Source organism: Elephantulus edwardii, unplaced genomic scaffold (genome assembly GCF_000299155.1).
Source record: "Elephantulus edwardii isolate Elephantulus edwardi_28Jun2011 unplaced genomic scaffold, EleEdw1.0 scaffold00089, whole genome shotgun sequence".
In the NCBI taxonomy this organism is placed as follows: Eukaryota; Metazoa; Chordata; class Mammalia; order Macroscelidea; family Macroscelididae; genus Elephantulus; species Elephantulus edwardii.
The window spans coordinates 1,638,372-1,656,429 of NW_006399839.1; the positions used below are offsets into that span (position 1 = coordinate 1,638,372).

General features: G+C 45.3%; 1 non-coding gene across 1 annotated transcript; it reads left to right on the forward strand.

Moving 5' to 3' along the window:
* The first annotated feature begins 1,191 nt into the window (after positions 1 to 1,191).
* On the forward strand, positions 1,192 to 1,262 carry TRNAG-UCC. Its single transcript has one exon. It is a non-coding gene; the product is annotated as a tRNA-Gly (tRNA).
* Positions 1,263 to 18,058: the final 16,796 nt, after the last annotated feature.

The following is an 18,058-nucleotide window of genomic DNA, read 5'->3' on the forward strand; positions in this document are numbered from 1 at the left end:
AGGGACAACACTCTTGGAAAGGTAGATAGATTGACACAGTGACTGCATCAGTGGGCCCAATGTGTCAGAGATGATGAGGTTGGCACAGGGTAGGACAGGATTCAGGTCCATTGTTCATAGAGTTGCTATGAGTCGTACTTAACTCAGTGACACCTGGAAGCAACAACAGTCACATATTAAAGACTTTACGTTCCTAATCTCTATTAAATCTCTAAGATGATATTGTCACTCAGGGTCACCAGCAGGAAATAGCCAGTAATGGTTTGTTTGGGATAAGTCTCTTAGCACAGATGTGAACCAGCAAGGGGTGCCGAAGTTATTAACAGTCAACAATCATGGAAAACTGTTAGTACCCCTCAGCTGTATGGGAGAGTCAGGGAGGGCTGGACCAGGCTGCAGGGGCCACCAGGAGGAACTGTGGTCATGAGGGAGTGCAGCCTCACTACATACAGAACTGTGTGAGGGCAGGTACTAGTAGTCTGTCCTGGTACCCTCCCACCCCTCACCAGTGTCGTCCCTCAGCCAGTCCCAACCGGAAGAAACCAGAGAACAAGGGAGTCTCATACTTCCATCCTTGAAGGCCAGGCTTTGGGTACAGAGCAGGGTTGCTGTGGGGAGGGGTGTGAAAGAGAGAGAGAGGGGGGGGACGGAGAGACAGAGAGACAGGGGAAGGGAGGAAGAGAGAGTGAATGAATGAGAAGGGCATAGAGCAGGCAGAGACAAAAAAGAGCAGCCGTTGCATCATTGTTCTCATCTTCTAAATGAAGATGTTGAGTCCTCAAGAGAAGGATGACCATTCGAGCATCATTCAGCTGGCAAATGATGGGAAGCAGAAATGTGGCTCCAGGCTCCCTAGATCCTTAACACAAAGAGCTGATAAACATATGAGGGATGTGAGCAGTGTAGACAAGGCTGAGCCACATCGCCCCAGCCCCATGGGTGTGAGACGAGAGGTATGTGTTAACCAGAATCACCTAACAAAGCACAGCACTGTTCGTGATGACAATGACTGTATTGGACCAGGTGTGTATATAGAGCCTTAAAAACGTGAACATGCCTGCCTACTTCCCATAGGAACAAACTTACAGTAGCACAAAAAAGATTGCTTCCCCAGTGACTTGTCTCATCCAGCTCAACTAGGGGAGTAGTGCAAACCCATCATCGTGCTTGCTGTATGCATGCTTTATATGGGCGGGGGTGGTTCAGCGGTGGAATTCCTGCCTTCCATGCAGGAGACCTGGGTTCGATCCCCAGCCAGTGCACCTCGTGCTCAGATGGGGCCCATGTGCCAGTGAAGGCCGCCATGTTGCACTGATACCAAACAGGTTTCAGTGGCATTTCTAAAGGGAGACCAACTAAGAAGAAAGGGCTGGCAACCTATTTCCAAAAAAAATTTCCAGCAAATGGAGCCCTGAGGAACAAAACCATCTGTTGGGATGACGCAGAGTCAAGCGGTGTTTTATTCCCTGGTGTGTGGGTTCCCTGTGAATTAGGGGCCTGCCCTGTGGTGATCATTAATGTCATAGGTGCATTAATCCCTTGGGATTGTCAGTAAGCTTATTTTTTATTGGTTGTCATTCAACCATTCATACACATACTGCTTTCTAACATTAATTACAACTAATCAGTACCATTCATTACGCTCCACCAAGTTCTCACTGCGCTTTGCCTTTGCCGTCACCTGCCCATCTGTGCGCTCCTCTGCTGCTCTCCCCTCCCCTTCCTGCCAAGCCTACACTGTTTCTGTCTGTGTATCAACCTCTCCTCAGCTCTTTTTACCCTAATTAGTTTACATCCTGTTCCACACTGTTAATTGTAATACAATATGTTGGATCGTCCATTCACTTCACATTGACCTTCTCTTCACCTATTCTAAGAACATGTTCGTTATCCAGCCATTCATTTCCTGCACCCCCACCACACTCTATAAACATACTATATATATTTTTTTTCACTAGGTTATTTATAAAATTCTAATACTAATTTGAACAAATTTTTTTCGTTTCCCTCACTCCCCCACCCATCAAATTGTACAACCTAGTGATTAATCAATCCCCTCTTCCCCTGCACATCCACATCCTTCTGCTTCCAGCGTCTCGCACCCCTCCTGAATCCGTATACTCGTTCTACAATAACGGTCTTACACTATATTTATCCTTGTGGGACTGAGTTCACCCAGCATAATGCTCTCCAGTCCCTCCCAAGTTAGGTAATAATTTACATAATCATTGCTCCTGCGTGCTGCATAGTATTCCATGTGTGAATGTACCATAATTTCTCAATCCATTCATTTGTGGTTGGACATGTGGGCTGTTTCCATGTTCTTGTGATGGTGAATAATGCTGCTATGAACACTGGTGTACAAATTTCAGTTTGGGCCTCAGTTCTCATATTCTCAGGGTATATTCCAAGTAGTGGAATAGCTGGGTCATATGGCATTTCTATGTTCAGCTTTTGGAGGAAGCATCAAACTGCCTTCCAGAAGAATGGTTGTGCCATTTTACAATCCCACCAACAATGTATAAGAATTCTTTTCTCGCCGCATCCTCTCCAACATCTATGACATGCTGCCCTGTTAAACTTTGCCACTCTTACTGGAATAAGATGGTACCTCATTGTGTATATTTTTAATATAACTTTTAAAGAGTAAAAATTAGGTGAACAAGCATGAGAACCTTAAGTACAAGACACAAGCTGCCAGCTGCACCCAGGAGCTGGTCTCCTTTGACACTTCTTGTCATGAGCATCTGTGCACAGGGCCCTGAGTGACTCGGTACCCCGAAGGTCATCCACTGGACACCGAAGACTTTGTGATAGGGCAGACTTAGTCCCCTTCTGCAAAATTGGACATTTGTTTGCCCGGCTCTCTGGTGAGAGAACTTGTCATTCACTCTGCATGAACTTAGAGCTACAAACCCAGGTGTCTGCAGGAGCCTGGGAAGCTGGGAAAGAGAGGTGGGCTGGACAGGGGTGCCAGTAGCTACTGGACCTGTCAAGTGCACCTACAGGGACAGCCCCAGCCAACGCCGCCCCCCCTCCCCCCAGGCCACCAGCAGAGACCACTAGGCAGCTTTTAGGACCTGGTTTGCTGCTGCTGCTACAAACAGAAAATCCAGAAGTTCAGATCCACCAGCCATCCTGAGAGAGAAAGATGGGCAACTCCGGAAATCCTTTAGAGGGTCACTGTGAATAGAAATCTGTGCCAGTTGGTGAGTTTCATTCTTTTGGAGTCGGGGATATTTTTTGAGTGTCCCAACTTCTATGTGCCATCAAGTCAGAACTGACTCATCGCTGATCATCCAGTGGGTTTTCAGAGGCTGTAAATTGCACAAGAGGAGATTGCTCATCTTTTCCCTGTGGTACAGATGGTGGATTTGAACCTTGTGCCTTTGGGTTTGCAGTACAGCTCCTTAATATTAAGCCACCCAAGCTCCCAGTTCCTTGTGGAGGTATTATTAGAGGCCAGGGGTCTGCTCTGTCTCCTGTGATGACAGGACAGGCCTAGTGGCAGGGACTTGTCAGCCTTGAGGTCAGCAGTGTTCTGATGTAGACACTGCCCTACCTTGGCTCGGTGGTGGCACTGAGGATTGGCAGGAACCCCGCCTTGTGTGTGGCCTCTTTCTGGGCCTGGTCACACCCGGACTTTATCCCCGTCCCATTTCAGGTCTCTGCCTGGTGGCCAGTTGAGAGATGCTTGTTAACACCCACCACTTGCAGGACACGAGAATCAAAACAAAGCCCTCTAAATCAATTGCAGGATTGGGGGGAGGAAAACAAAAAATAAAAGGATATTTCTGATGTTTTTCTAAGCTTTTCATCCTTTTTTTAAAAAAATGGAGGGTCAAGTGGCAACCAAGGATTGAAAGCAAGTGTTCAAAAGCATCACCGGCCAAAAGCCCAGGGAAAAATCAAAACAAACCCAGGCTCTTAGTGTGCGTAATTACGGCACAATCAAGTAATGAAAGGTTTATTAGTTTAATGTGATTCCATCAAGTACCAAAAAGCGGGGAGCAGGGGAAGGAAGAAAGAAAATGGATATGAAGGGGGTGCTGGGTGGGAGAGAGACATAAAAGACAGTGTGGCCAAGCTGAGCAGGCGAAATTAAGATGGGTCTTTAATTAAGCTGTGAGCTCTGGGTGTGGGGACATGCGTGACCCAGGAGGGCAGATTCGAACAGCTCTTCCCAAGACGGGGCTTTGCATTCATTGGCCAAACACTTTCTGAAAGGTTTTTACTCCGGCAATAAGTCACAAACAAAGAGGGTCTGCTTGAGTGACATTGATTAAATCTGTGACAGCTTAGTAAAGCCGCCTTGTTTTTCTGTGTGTCTCACGTCTTCCAGAGTGGGTGGCTTCCTTTCGCTCACTTCAGTGGAAAATGTTTGAACTTTTCTTCTCTGACAGGACCAAGCATATGCAGATTTTATCGTACCTTCATCAAGTCGTGCAACTATCAACACCATGCGTTCCCAAAAGTTCTTACTCATTTCCAACAGAAACTTGGGCCTTTAAGCAATAACTCCCTTTCACCCTCTCCTATCTATGTGTTTGCCTATTCTAGATACTTATATAGGAAGCTCTGGTAGCCTAGTGGGTAAAGAGTTGTATCGCCAGCGTAAAGACAGACAGTTCAAATCCACCACCCGGAAGAGAAAGATGAGCAGTCTCCTCTCGCATGATTTGTTATTGTTATGTGACATTGAATTGCCCGCAACTCATAGCGACCCTATGCACAGTAGCTCTGAAGTGTGCGCTGACCTGAGCCAGTGTCAATAACTCTGACACATCTACCCCCATATCCCCAGTTACCACGTCAATCCATCTCATCTGGGGTCTTCCTCTCCTGCTCTGTCCCTCCACCCTTCCGAGCATGATGTCCTTCTCCGAGGACGGGTCGCTTCTGGCCATGTACCCAAAGTATGTGAGACAGAGCTTCAAAATTCTTGCCACCAAAAAGAAATTTGGTTTCACCTTCTTTAAGACAGACCTATTTTTCCTCCTGATGGTGCATGATATGTTCAACACTCTTCTCCAGCACCACAGCTCAAAGGCATCAATTCTTCTGTCATTCTTAGTCATTGTCCAACTCTGATTTATAGCAAGTCATTGCAAAGATGATGTCCTGGATCAGATACACCTTAGTCTCCAGACTGATACCATTGCTCTTTAGCACTTTGGAGTGGTCCCTGACTGCAGACTTTCCCAGTGCAATTTCTTTTAATTTCCTGACTGTTGGTGCCAAGAGTGTTGATTGTAGAGCTGAGCAATCTGAAATTGTTAACAACTCCAATCTCTTTTCCATATACCAATGTGTTGCCAATTCGCCCAGTGATACTAAGCTTCTACTTGATATTAAGCTTCAATCCATATTGAAGACTACAGTCCTTAACCTTCTGCAGCAAAATCTTCAGTTCCTCCTCAGTTTCAGCAAGCATGGTTGTATCATCTGCCTAACCCCTGGTTGTTGATGAGTCTTTCTCCAATCCTGATATCACACTCCTCCTCATAAAGCCCCACCTCCCAAATGATCTGTTCTGCATATAAATTGAAAAAGGTATGGAGACAGGACATATCTCTGATGCACTCCCTCTGGTGGTCCAGCATCAAGAAGCTGCACTGCAGTCCCAAAGGCACGCGGTTTGAGGCCACCAGCCACTCCACAGGAGAAGGATGGGCAATCTCCTCCCATGTGATGCGATTAACTGCCTCTGAAAACCCTCCAGAAGGTCTGCTGTAGGTTGGTTCGACTCAGCGGTACACAGCAACAACAACAATTCCATTTGTAATTAACTATGCAGTGTTTCCTTGTTCTGTTCTGACGACTGCCTCCTGGTCCAAGTATAGGTTTTACATGAACACAATCAAGTGCTCTGGGATTCCCATTCTTTTCAAGGTTAAGCACTCTGTTATGATCCACACAGGCAAATGCCTTTGCCCAGACCATAAAACACGGACATTCCTATGGTACTCTCTGCTTTTGGCCGAGATCACTCTGATCAAGATGTCTCTAGTGCTATGGCCTCTTTTAAACCCAGCTTGAGTTTCTGGTAGTTCTCTATTAATGTACTATTCCAGTCAGTTTTGGATAATCTTCACCAGAATTTTGCTTGCGTGTGATATTCGTGGTATTGTTTGATAATTTCCACACACTGTTGAGTCACCTTTTTTTCTAAATGGGAATAAATATTCATCTCTACCAGTCAATTGGCCAGGTGATTGTCCTCCAGATTTATTGGCACAACCTGGTGAGCACATCCAGGGCAGCATCTGTTTGTTGAAATATGTCAGTCAGTGTGTCATCAATCTCTGGGGCCTTGGGGTTTTGTGTGTGTGTGTGGTTTTTTTGTTTTTTTGCCAATTCCTTCAGAGCAGCTTGATCGCCTCTTGATCATCTGTAGTTTTATGAAATTCTTCTGCTCATGTCCACTTCTTTCTCCTCAGCACCCCATGATAAACACCTTTCACAGTGAGCACTGGTTCAGTGTAATTCCTGGAGAGCCCAGACTGAGGCAACATGGTGAAGGGTGTGGAATGCATGATCAGATCACCACTGTTAGGCTGTGGGTGCCAGAGGAGAAGGCAAAGGATGGCCCCCAGCCTTACCCTGGCCTGGCCTGAAGTGTCTCCTCTCTCTCTCTCCCCCTCGCCTCGTGGGAAAGGAGTTGCCCCGTCAACCCAAAGGCCGGCAGTTCAGATCCACCGGCTGTTCCACAGGGAAAAGATGAACAATCTCCTCTTTTGACATTTTACAGCCTCTGAAAACCCACTGAAGGGTCAGCTGTGACTCAGTACTGACCTGGAGCTAATGAGCTTTTAGTTGACTACACACACTCAGAAATGACACACATTGTTAGCTGGTAAATTATAAAGGGGAGAGGGGACCTCACTGAGGTCAGGGAATGAAAGCTGTAAAAGAAATCCAAAAACACCCTCCATTGCACCTCCTGACCACTATTGTCGTCCTCCTTTTCCTCCTCCCCCTCCACAAAGCCGGCCTTTTATGATCCTGAATTCTAACTCCTCTGTTTGGTTTTGCCTATTTCTGGATATTATATACTTTTGCTCATTAAGCATTTAACATTTGAATATAACTTTCCCCCCTCAATATTTATGTATACGTGTGTACACACACACACACACACAATATAGTATACCAGGAGCTCTAGTGGCTTAAGGGTAAGGGATTGCACTTCCAAGGCAAAGGTGCACGGTTCAAATCCACCAGCTGCTGTGCTGGAGAAAGATGAGCAGCCTCCTCCCATGGGATTTACTGCCTTTGAAAACCCCTGGAGAGTCAGCCGTGGGTCAGTTTCAACTTGATGGTACACACAGCACCATGGCACATATTATACATGTGCATTGTTTATTATCACTCATGTAAATGTGCCGTGTATATCATGTATATAATTGTATTTGACACATTTACATCACATGTGATATTATCATGTGATATATATGACGGTGTGCATATATACATGTTGTAATTGTTGTCAAGTGCCGTCGAGTTGTAGATGACAGCGACCCTATGAACAGAAGACCAGAGCACTGTTCATAGAGTTTCCGGAGGCAAGCCATTTTGGAAGTGGATGCCACTCCTGCTTCCCAGCTTGTTTTAATTGGGAAGCTCCACCAAACACTGTCCACCATGGGTGACCATTATCACGTTTGACATGTCAGTGTCACAGTGTTTAGCATCCTGGCAACCACGAGTTACCTCTGTACAGCAATGCACACACCAGTGCGGTAGCTACAGAATACTTTCTACAGAAGCATATATACATACACGTATAAATAAAATGTTGTGAAGAAAAAGTCATATTCAAAAAAACACATACTCTGTGGGCAGAAGTAGATCATTTCTTTGCCCATAAAGTATGTTTCTTGACTATGGCTGTGGGGCTCTCTGGTGGCCTAGTGGTAAGGAGTTTCACTGCCAACTCAAAGTTAGCAGTTCAAATCCACCAGCTGCTCCTCAGGAGAAAGATGGGCAGTCACCTCCTGTGCGGTTTACAACCCCTGAAAAGCTGCTGGAGGGTCAGCTGTAGGTCGGTCCCAGCTGGATGGCAGTGAGAGATTTGATGATATGTGGTCCTTATATATATTGCTACAGATAGATAATACGTGATTCATTTTTTCATTGATGCATTCCATGATCAATGGATGACACCCAGTTCTGCATTCTACTGTACTGGATGTTTGTGTCAAGAGTGTGTTATGAAAGAATTCCCCCAGGTGGTCAGTAAAGACGTGTAAAGATGTTCATTCTCAGTTATCAAGAAAATGGCAATTAAAGGCACAATGAGATACCGCCCCATGTCCTTAAAATGAGAAAGTCGCATCCCACCAGGTGCTGGTGAGGAGGTATTGCAAGACACCACCCCCACCCTGCCTTTCCACACCATGCTGTGTGTGATCTCGGGCTCCTTGGTGATAAGTCAGTTGTGTTTTTCAGAACCTAGGACTGCAGCCTTCGCCCTGAGACTCCAAGTCTGCAAGGTCACACTCTACTTATACTCACACCCCAGCAGACCTGCTTAGCCCCTTACCCTAAATGTTCCAGTTTAAAAAACCCAAATCCAATGGCAGAAAAGCATCAATTTTGTTTTGAAAGGCTGCAGATTAGCATGCTGTCTTAAACGTGGCTCTGCAGACCGTCCCATCTCACTATCTCACTGACACACGGCCTACATCAGACCCAGGTAAAGTTCCACACAAGCCTGGCTCTTCTGATAGGTGTCCAGATGGCTTTCAGAAAAACCCAGAAAGAATCTAAGAGGTTACAATGATGAAGACTGAAATCAAGGTTTGAAAGCATCCAGCTCCAGTGGTCCAGGTGGCTCAGAGAGACCCCTCTCTCTTCCTTCTTCTTTTAATCTAAATCATGTTCCCAGACATCACCGAGACTGGTATAAATTCACCTCCTCGCTAATCTTTTCTCTACGTTTATGCTTGTCTGAGATGATTGAACATGACTCATTCGTGGCTCTGTTCTCCACTACCCCTCTCCTCCAGTCAGCAACATCTGGTTTTTCACAGTAAAAAGAGAAGAAGAAAAAAAGTTCCCTGCATCTTTCACATGACTCTGTGCGTTCTTGGGAGAAAGGGGGTCTATACTGGGGGCTGGTCATGTGCCAGCAACTGCCATTCACAATAGCAGATCCCAGACCATCTGCCCTGTTTATTGATGGTGATACTGACTGGACATCTGCTGGAAAGGGGCTGTCACTTCTGTAACATACATTTGTGGTCTCCAGCTTTTGCTGTTGAGTTCCAAAACTTATTTTTGTAATCAAACAAAATTCGTATAAACGAGCCCAGCCCTGAGGGGATACACCTCCCCCTTTCACCCTTAGGAGAATCCTTGAGGTAACTTCTCTGAGACCGGGTGGCTCCAGAAGGCTGCTCGCAAACCCTGGTGGCAGGCTCGTGGTATCATTTGGCTAATGTAAGTTATCTCCAGGTGATTTTCATTTTATACTGCTTTCTCTGTATTTAAATTTTTTTATGATGACCGTGTATAACATTCATAATCATAAAATAAATTGAAGAGCTTGAAAACAAATACCATTTGATGCTGCTTAAACACACCGTAAGAAACATCAAGTCATCGCTTCTCGGCCTTTTGGCTAAGATCAAGTGAAGAAACATCAAGTCAGTGGCTGGCGATCAGGCAATAATTATGTAGCAAGTGCAGCGTGTGTGTGGCAGGGAGCTCTGGTGGCCTAGCGGCAAGAAGCTGCACTGCAATCCTGAAGGCACTCAGTTCGAATCCCACCAGCCACTCTGTGAGAGAAGGCTGGGCAATCTCCTCCCATGTGATTGACTGCCTCTGAGAACCCACAGGAGGGTCAGCCATGGGTTGCTTCCAACTCCACAATACACAACAACAACAAGTGTGTGGCAGTCGAGTTCTGGTGGCCTAGTTGGTAGGGATTTGTGCTGTCAGCCCACAGGTGGTGTGTGTCTGGTGATTTGAGTCACCTGCGGTTCTGCAGATGAGCTGTATTCTCCTGTGCAAATTACAGCGTGCTGAGGGGTCAGCTGTAAGTTGGTTCTGAGTTGGCCACAATGAGTTTGAGATTTTTGCCTTGTTTTTTTTTTTTTTTTTTTTTTTTTTACATGTGTGCCAAAAGTATGGGTAGCAATTCCCACCCAATGCACCTGGTCAGTGGACGCTTGCATTTTGCTGTGATCCTACAGGCTCGAGCGTATCAGAGATCACAAGGACGGCATAGGAGAGGGCAAGGTTCAGACCTGTTGTTTATAGGGTCATTCTGAGTCATGGTCCACTTGACGGCCTCTAACAACGGCAACAAAGGGCCATGTAGAGACGAGTGGAGGAACAATGTGGTCCATAGGTACAGTGGAGCATTTTTCACCCATAAAGAGAAATGACACCCTGATACAGGCTACAATGTGGATGAACCTTGAAAACATTGTATTGAGTGAAGTAAGCCACATAAAAAGGACAAACCTTGAATGATTTGACTTTCAGGTATGCAAAATAACAAATAGATGGATGTATAGAGGTTTCTATTGTATCAGTGTGTAAATGAGTGATTACCAAGGGCAGGAAGGGGACAAGAAAAAGAGAGGATCATTATTAAGCAGTGAGTTTTCTTTCTTTTCCCCCCCATTTTTATTGTGAATTTAGTGAAAGCTAACAGAAAGGTTAGGCTTTCATTCTTTCATTGATATACATTTCCCTCCTTCCTCTCCACCCCATCGAGTCACTTTCTATCCATGTCTTATTCTAGATTATTAATGGTCATACAAATAATGCCAAATCATCCATTCCCTTCAAATAGTTCTTTCCTTCACTTAGTCCAGTGCAGTGTTCATTATCTAGCCACTCTTCCTGTTTTTCCTGGCATGTTTTAATCCTGTTTTTTATCACAGCACTGTTACGCAGTATTTGTCCTTTTGTGACTGAGATATTTCATTTAACATGATATCCTCCAGGCTCATCCATGTTGTGTAGTGTTTTACAAGTTCATTGTTTTTCAGTGCTACCTTATATTCCATTGTATGAATGTAACACAGATTTTCTGGCCATTTGTTTGTAATGCTGCAGTAAACATGGGTATGCATACATCAGTTTGTGTTACAGCGCTGGTGTCTTTAGGGTATATTCTTAATAGAGGGATAGCTGAGTCAATTGGTATTTCTGTTTATATCTTTTTGAGGAAGCACCAGACCACCTCCCATACTGGTTGTACCATTTTACATTCCCACTTGCAGTGTATGAGAGTTCCGGTCTCTCCACAGCCTTGCCAGCATTTGTTGTTTGCTGCCCTGTGGAACTTTATTATTGCTAGGATGAGATTATATTGGATTTTATCAGGGCCTTTTCTGTATCAATTGAGATGATCGTGTGGTTCTTATCCTTCATTTTGTTGATGTAATGGATTCTGTTGTTTTACCTATGTTGAACCATCTTTGCAAGCCTGTTATGAATCCCACTCGGTCATTATGGATTAGTCTTTTGATATGTTATTAGACTGTATGGGCTAGGAGTTTAAGTATTTTTGCATCTATCCTCTTAAGAGATATAGGTAGGAATTTAATTATTTTTGCATCTACCCTCTTAAGAGATATGGGGTTTTGGTGGTGTGTTTACCTGACTTTGGCATCAGAGTTTTATTTTCTTCCTAGAATGAGTCTAGGATTAGTCCATATTTTACAATTTCCTGGAATAATTTCTGTAAAATTGGTGACACCTCTTTTCTGCATGTTTGGTTAAAATTCGCTGGTAAAGACATCTGGTTCAGGACTTTTTCTATTGGGAATTTTTCCAGTAATCTGCTCAATATCTTTTGTAGTAATTCTAATCAGGTGTTCTACTTCAGTCAGTCAGTTTGGGCAGGTTTCACATTTCTATGTATCTGTCCATTCCCTCTAAGCTTTCATATTTGTTAGCGTTTTTAATAAAATTCCATTATTCTTTTAATTTCCATTTATTCTATTGTGATGTCTCTCTTTTTGTATCTTCTTCAGATTATTTGTATATTTTCTTCCTTTTCCTATGTTAAGTTTGCCAGTGGCTTGTCAATTTTATTGACCTTTTGAGGAACCAACTCCTTTTCTAATTGGTAGTTCCAGTTGTTTTACTGTTTTCTATTCCCTTTATTTCTGCCTTAATTTTTATAATTTCATTTCTTTTAAAGGATGTTGGGTTTTTTGGTTACTTTTTCCCCCTTCCTATTTGCTGGAGTTGTTGGGTTAAATTGTTGATTTTCATTCTTTACTCTTAATGTGTTACTTAGTGCTATGCATTGGCCTCTAAGGACTGCTTTTGCTATATGTCTCAGAGGTTTTGGTAAGTTGTGTTTTTATTCTTTGTTTGAAGAATTTTTTTTTATTTTACTTCGTATTACTTCTGTTACCCACTTGTGTTCCATAAGGGTTTTATTAAGCTTCAAGTTTTCATTTATGGTGATGGAAAATTTGGCAATCATTAATATAGCTCATTATATTAAATTATACACTTGAAAAATGTTGAACTGGCCATTGGATGAGATATGTTGGTTTTGTACCATCAGGTCAGAGCCAACCTACAGCTGACCCTCTAGTGGTTTTTCAAAGGCAGAAAATTGCGTGGGAGGAGATTGCCCATCTTTCTCCTGCAGAAAAGCTGGTGGATTCAAAGAATGTGCATTTGGATTGGCAGGACAGTTCTTTACTACTAAGACATCAGAGCTCCTTGGTAAGATACAGATATAAAATATTTAACTATATATTGATATATGTATATATTTATATAAGTATATATCTCTTTAGAATAGTTTATAAAAAGTGCATATATATACACATATTTCTTCCATTGAGCAGCTGGACCCTAGGCAAACCAACATGTAACAGAGCCTTAATTCTGGTGCCTTAATGGTAAGAAATTATGCTGCCAACCCAAAGGCACATGGTTCAAATCCACCAGCTGCTCCATGGGAGAAAGACGGGCAGCTCCTTTCATGAGATTTACAGCCTCTGAAAACCTGCTGGAGGGTCAGCTATGGGTCATTTCTGACTCGAAGGTACACAACAACAAGCCATACAGCAGTTATAGCATTTAAATAGTATCTGAGGGGTTTTGTGGGGGTTTTTCCAGTTTTCACCCCCTTGGGGATTGATATTGCCCTCCTTCCAATACAATGCACAGACAAGACTATTTCTGAAAAGACAGGCAGAGGGTCATGAGAGGAGAACAGGGCAAGGTGGAAGACTCAGTTTTCACTGTTTACCTTCTTGAATGGTGTACGTGTATTGCCTGTTGGAGCATAAATTTAAAAGTCCTAAAACTGCCATCACTACCATTTTGTAAGAGCAAAAGCAATCTCCAGGGGGAAAAAATAAGACAGAGAAGATAGTCTTTTGTCCCCTGAAAGACACTCCAACGACTTTACACCAAATGAAAAGCAAATTAGTCATAGGTTATACCTCCCCATACAGAAAGAAAAGAAAATCACAAACCTTTAATTGCAATATTACCCTTCATGCCATTGTCTTCTTAGTAAAACCTGGGGTTTTTTTGAGAACTCCTAGGCTGTGTGTGAGTTTTCTGGGTGGCATAAAAAGCAGGATTAAGTCCAAAATCAAGGTGTCAGCAGGGCTGGTTGCTACAGGAAGCAGGGAGGGCAAACCGGTTCCAGGCCTCTCTCCCAGCTGCTGCAGGCTGCTAGCACTCCTGGCGCTTCTGACTGTGGGGGCTGTGTGTCGTGTTCTCACGTGGGTAATTTAGCCACGCAAGTACTGGGTACACACGCTTAACATGCATAGTGTGTGCAGCGAGCTACCTCTCCAGGGAGTTGACTGGTTTACAGAAACATACAACGTGCACATTATATGCGTAAAAATATGTTCACTCCCGTCCCTGCCTCCATATTTTTTTCACGGCCTCTTTCCTCCTTTCACTTTCAAGGACACCAGTCATTGCATTTAGGGCCCACCCAACCTCTAGGATGATTTCCTCTTGAATTCCTGAGTTAGATCCGCAGAGACGATGCTGTGAACCATCGAGTCAGAGCCGACTTCATAGCCGACCCTCCAGTAGGTTTTCAGAGGCAGGAAATCACATGAGAGCTGCTCGCCCATCTTTCTCCCAAGAAGCAGCTGATGGATTTCAAACTACATGCGTTTGGAACCAGGTGCAACTCCTTACCATTAAGTCACCAGAGTTCCCTGAAAAGAACTTAAAGGCCAGTCACTGAAGTGTGGTGGTTGGCGGCAGGAGACATCTATTTTATTTTACTTTATAATTTTATTTTATATTTTATTGTATCTTCAAATTTTTTTACTTCTTAAAATTTTTTTTTAGATTTTTTAGGAAAAATAGCATTCACCCACTACAGGTGGTATAGCTTCAAGCAAAACTCTTTTAAGTTAATCTTTCTCCCACAGAGCAGCTGGTGGATTCAAACTTCTTACCTTTGCATTGACAACACAGTTCCTTACCACTAAGCCAGCAGAACTCACATGCTAAGGTTGCAAAATGCCTTGGAATTGCAGCCAGGAAAATATGGGGTAACATACTGACTCTTCTGTAAGGAGCTCTGGACATCCAGTGAGCTTCGGACACTGGCGAGTTATTGATCCTCTGATTCTTGTTTTCTCATCTGTAAATCAACCACTGCCAGTCTCTCCACCAGTCTTCAGAGATTAAACTGAATGGGTTAAATGCTTATAATAAACTCAAAACCCAGTGTTATATCACTATTTCAGACTCATAGCAGGCCTGTTGCCCATCGGGTGTCCAAGGCTGTAATCTTCACTGGAGCCATAGAGCGGCTGGTGGGTGCAGACCTCTGACCGATGCCAGCACTCAATATTGATTCTCACTACAGTTCAAACAGCAGCAAACTAGGTCACTGATTTCCTTCTCCCAGCCCGTTGTTTTACTACCCAGACTCCTTTCCTTAGTGATTCCACAGGGTAGGCTGACATCAGAGAGGAACTCATATCAGGGAGTACTTGAACTCTTGAACTGGAAGATCCAGGGATGGAGGTGTGTTGTGTCAGGCACTGACTAGCTGCAGGGACTTGGTCTTTCCCATGAGTGAAAGCAGAGAGAGATGTGTTCCCCGAGAGGCTGCTGGGAGGACCACGTGAGGTCCGCGTCCGCAGAGCACAGAGCTACAGCACTTGTCGTCAGCTGTCACCCCCTCATCCCTGACTCTCGCCCCCTCATCGTGCTTCATAGAACAGAACGGCCCAGCTCTGCTCCGTCCCCATGATCGGCTGCAGATCTGACCACGGTGCCCCATAAAGTGTTCATCGGCCAACTCTTTTGACTGCAGGTTGCCAGGCCTTTCTTCCTGCTCTTAGTCTGGAAGCGCCATGAAACCTGTTCAGTGTTGTTAACTGCACACAAGCCTCCACTGGCAAGTGGGTGATGGCGTCACATGAATGTATTGTTGGGAATCCGGTGCAGAAGGATTCAGTTTCTGGATTATGGGATTGGGTGGGGACTGAGTAAAATAATCCACGTCGAGTGTCCGCATGGAGGGAGTGCTTACGATGATTATCAGTGTTACGCTTTCGTGGCACAGTGGTAAGAAGCTGCGCTGCAGTCGGAAGGCATGCGGCATTAACCCATCAGCTGTTCTTGGAAGAAGGATGAGCAGTCTCCCCTCGTGCGATTTACAGCCCCTGAAACCCACTGGAGGGTCAGCTAGGGGTTGGTTCCAACCCAGCAGCAAACAACAGTACAAATGAAGCAAACTTCAGGGGTGTTGAGGGGACAATACGTAGGACTGTGTACTGGACACAGGCTCCCTTTGGGGTGGTGAAAATATTCATGAAAAGAGGTAGTGCTGCTTGCACAGTATTTGAATGTACAAAATACCACTCTGGGAGCTCTGGGGGGCCCTCGTGGCTGGGAACCCAATGGCATGCAGTTCAAATCCCCGGGCTGCTCCTCCCGTGCGATCTACAGTCTCTAAAAAACTCAGTGCGGTGTCAGCTCCGAGTCAGCTCTGACTTCAAAGCAGTGAGGTTTTGTGTGTGTGGTTTTTGTTGTTAGTAAATGTCATTTTAAAATAAAATAATTTCCTGGTATGTATCTTTTACAATGAAAAATGAAAAGAAACGGCATCCTTTAAAGACCTAGAGAAGTATGGTCTGGTGGGGGGGTATGTCTCACGTGGGCTGTGTCATAGGATTCTTACTGGAAACGTGACATAACTGGCTCATTATTGTCTAGTAGGAGCTGAATCAGGGGACTCTGCAGTGGGTTTGAGAGACCGTAAGTGGAATCGCATAGGAGGAGGCTGCCCATGTTTCTCCCTCGGAGCAGCTGGTGGGTTTGAACGCTGTGCCTTTGGGTTGGCACTATGACTCTCTATCCACTAGGGCACCTTCACGCCCTCGGAAAGGTCTGCGGAAGAGAGGAAGGTCCAACAAGGTGGACAGACACAGAGACTGCAGCTATGGGCTCCAACATACCGCCTGGCAAGGAGGGTGCAGAAGAAGGTTCAGACCTCTTGTTTATGGAGTCACTGGGGGTCTTAGCGCAATGGCACCTAATAGCAACAGTAATAAAATGCAACCATGCATAAATTCACAGGTACATGCGTTACCCAGAGAGGGTGTGTTTCAGAAGGTGAGCATCTGAGGCCAAGGAGGGACTTCAGACCCCCATCCTGCACCTTGCTAACGGGGCCTGAATCTCACCTCTCCGAGCCTCGACAGGTGTCTCTTGTCACACGCAGGTAATAAAATGACCACCTCGGTGAGTTGAGATCTACTACAAAATGCTGCGTGATAAGGGTAAGGCCTGTGGCTCCGAGCCGCAGGAAGCAGCTCAGGAAAGCTGGGGGTGCAGAGGGCGGGGACCAGCCACAGCCGCCCAGCTGTGCAGAGGCCAGTCCACAGCACCTGGGCAGACCCTCCCCTCCGCGGCTGGTCCTGGGGCCCCGATGGCCTCAGCAAGCTCTGCCGGCAGCCCACACACACGCCTTCCATCCCCGCCACGTGGCCCTGGACTCAGCTTCCGCAGGGGGCGGGGCAGCCGCCGCCAGGTGAGGCCCCTCCCAGGTGAGGCCCCTGCCAGGTGAGTCCCGTGCGCGCCCGCTTCCCCTCCTCCCGGTCTGTGCCGCCACCTGCTGACCATTCTCGGAAAGGCAGGCCTCTGCTCTCACCACTGGTTGATTCCGTTCAACTAACCTACTGTGTCCTTGAGGACGCTCTAGTGTAAGAAGCTGCGCTGTCATCCCAAAGGTGTGAGGTTCAAATCCATCAGCTGCTCCGTGGGAGAAAGCTGGGAAGTCTCTTTCCATGTGATTTACTGCCTCTGAAAACCCGCTGGCGGGTCAGCCATGGGTTGATTCTGACTGTACAGCAAACAGCTATATTGGAGACCTAGTGGGGAATTGTGCTGCCAGTACAAAGGCAGGCAGTTCAAATCCACCAGCTGGTCCATGGAAGAAAGATGGACAGTCGCGTCTGGTATGATTTACAGCCTCTGAAAGCCCACTGGAGGGTCAGCTAGGAGATGCCTCAACAACAGTTAAATTGAGTGGGTGTTTTTTTTTTTCTTAATTTTATATTGGTTTGCATACAAAATTCATACACATTATGTTACATTCATGTACATTGTGCCTCACACATTCCTTCATTCACTTTGTGTTTCATACGATCATTCCCATACACTGTTTTATAAAATTAATCATCGTTGATCTGTGTCCCATCTTTTCAGGTCCCCATTGGAAGGTATGCTCACCAACACAATTCAAAAGCATCAGTTTGTCCCCACCTTCCTTATTCATGGTCTAATTAGCCCATGCATATGAGATAATTTAAAATACCACAGCTTGGAGCAGGTGCACCTTAGTCCTAAAAGTGACATCCTTGCTCTTTTCTGGTTCTGAGGGGGTACGGGGAATTTCGCGGTTCCTCCTCCCACCTGGACCTTCCAGTGACTGTAGCTGTGATTTCAGGTGGCCCAGTCAGACCACAGGTCTGCATCTCTGGTTCACTGGGCCTCCTAGTGGAGCCCCATCCGCATCAACAGAGAGAAGACGGGGGTGTCTGTCCTCCTGCTCTGTCTCTGAACCTGCTGACTTCAC